A 2,312-nucleotide genomic window follows, 5' to 3' on the forward strand; every position below is an offset into this window, starting at 1 on the left:
ATGAAAACGGGGAGCAGGGAGCATGCACCGCCTGAGCCATCTCTTTGCCCAGCAAGAGGCTGGAGGCAATTACACGTTTCCAAAGTCTTTAAGAAATAACCCATTTCCTCACGCTGCTGCTTCTCCCTCTCCGGAGGCTGAAGCTGTGGTTTGGGGTGGGGGGTCAGGGTCGCTGAACACGCTGCCCATTGAGCCCTCAAAAGTCAAGACCCCCCCATTTTTCAGTTTGGCCATTGGACTGCACATCAGTATTTTACCTACACATGCCTGACTTTTCCAACCTTTTTCTCTGAGGTTTTTTTTTTCTCTTTAAGTAAATTATTTCACGAACCAGCACGTTATTTGGTAGCAGCGTTAGCAGAGGACCCTGTAACACCGAGTGCAGCCCCAGGAGATGAGCTGGCTGAGCCCTGCCCATGGAAGTGCATATCCCCTACGAACGCGGGGTGCTGGAAGGCCTGGCAGGCAGGGCTCCACAGCCAGGGACCCTCAGACCCACAGTTGGTTCATCTCCCATAACAGGCAGCAGCAGAGCTGGGAGCCCTTGCTGTTGGAGAAAGCCCATGCCGGGGCTAGGTGCCTTCCCCCGAGTGCTGGCTGGCACAGCTGCCGTACAGCCAAACGGCAAAGCTCCCATCCTCCAAAACGGCAAATATAAAAACCACTTAGCTCGTGCCCTGGTCGCCTGCTGAGCTCGGGCTGGTGTAAAACTGTTTTGCAATCCAGCGCGAGCTCTACCTGCAATGCATTAGCTTGTGGGTCCAGCCTTGTCAAAGCAATACACTTGGAAATGAACGCTAACAAATTGGAAATCATACTGCGCTATGGAGACTACCAGAAAAATTGATATTACCTCTACTATCCCCTCTGCTTCCTTCTCCACTCGGAATGCTCCTAGGCTAGCTGCAGCAGCGCATTAAAAATCGCAGAAACGGCGCAGGGCAGCAAAGGCGTGTGCTCCGCTGCTCTGAACCGCGGCAGGAACGGGCCGGGCAGTTGTGTGTCTGGTCCTGTCCTTCAGTCCCCATCGCCTGTGCTGCCCTGAGCGCTGCAAAGTCAAAGTACCCCAAGTAAACGTATAATTCAATTTAAAGACTGGAGCTGAAATTTTTGGTGGTGTTGGACAAGCTGTTGACGGGCAGCTGGAAGCTGGTGGGTACCCGCCTGTGCTCAGGGCAGGTTCTCACTGTGCAGAAGCCTCTGGTCGGTCCGTCATAATCCATCACAAGTTCCCGTTCTTCCACAGCTCGTCTGAAACCTGTCAACACTCAGGAAAGTGTGATGGCATTGACCAACAAGCCAAAATAACAGCAAGAGTCATAAATAGGCCTGAGCAGAGTGTTTGTAGTCAGTGTAGAACAGCACTTTGCACAAATCCTGCTGGGATTGGATTACCCTTGACTTGACTTTCCTGATCTTTTGGTATGCTGCTCGATAGATGTCCTTCTAAACTCCATCTCCTATTTTTTCACTTTAATTCCTGAACTCGATTATCCGCTCTCCCCTGTGTTTAAGCCAGTTTTGGTTCACTTACTTCACACTTATCTTTTTCAAAAAGTGTCTGTGTTTACAGTTTAGCTCATTTAACTTTTGTTTTCCTCACTCTCTGGCCGCAATTATATGTTATAACTGATAATTTATGCTTGGGGGATACAAAAAAGGGACACTTTGTTCTAAAACTGCCTAGCTATTTAGCAAAGCCAGCTCCTTCCAAAGTGCTCTCTACCACTGGTAAATCTCATGCAAACCCTGTAGATGTCCCTTGGCTGGGTTGATATTTGCAACCCAGATATGGGGCATCCTTTCTTATAAAAGAAATAATATTTTTTTAATTATATCTGGGCTTGATTTAGAAGCCGTACCATGGTGACAGTGGTGCAAAGGGATGCCTATACCTGCAGGCCTGTGTCCATTGCTGCACTTGACTGACAGCACCAAATTATCGATACTAACTCAAAGGCGCAGCTTTCCCTGCTCACTTCCCTGTCCCTCCGAATTAGTCCCACATCCCAGATATCACTCGTTACTGCAGTACCTCTGCTTTGGTTTTCCTGCTTAATAATTTTCAAAAACATAGGCAGTCAATTGAATTTGCAATCAAAATATTTTAAGCCACAAAATAGTTCAGTATCTTTAAAAAAGAAGTGCGGCGTGGGGCAGGAGGACGTGATTACCCCTCGATGCCCAACTGGGACATATTTTCCTTCGCTAGTTGAAGGCAAGATCTGGTTGAGGAGGCTGGGGCAGGGCAGGGTGCCTGGGTGCTGGGGGGGCTCACCTTGGCTCGGTGGGTGCCCGTTGCCCTCCCTGCC

The sequence above is a fragment of the Cariama cristata genome, unplaced genomic scaffold (genome assembly GCF_000690535.1).
Source record: "Cariama cristata isolate BGI_N322 unplaced genomic scaffold, ASM69053v1 scaffold9859, whole genome shotgun sequence".
Classification (NCBI taxonomy): Eukaryota; Metazoa; Chordata; class Aves; order Cariamiformes; family Cariamidae; genus Cariama; species Cariama cristata.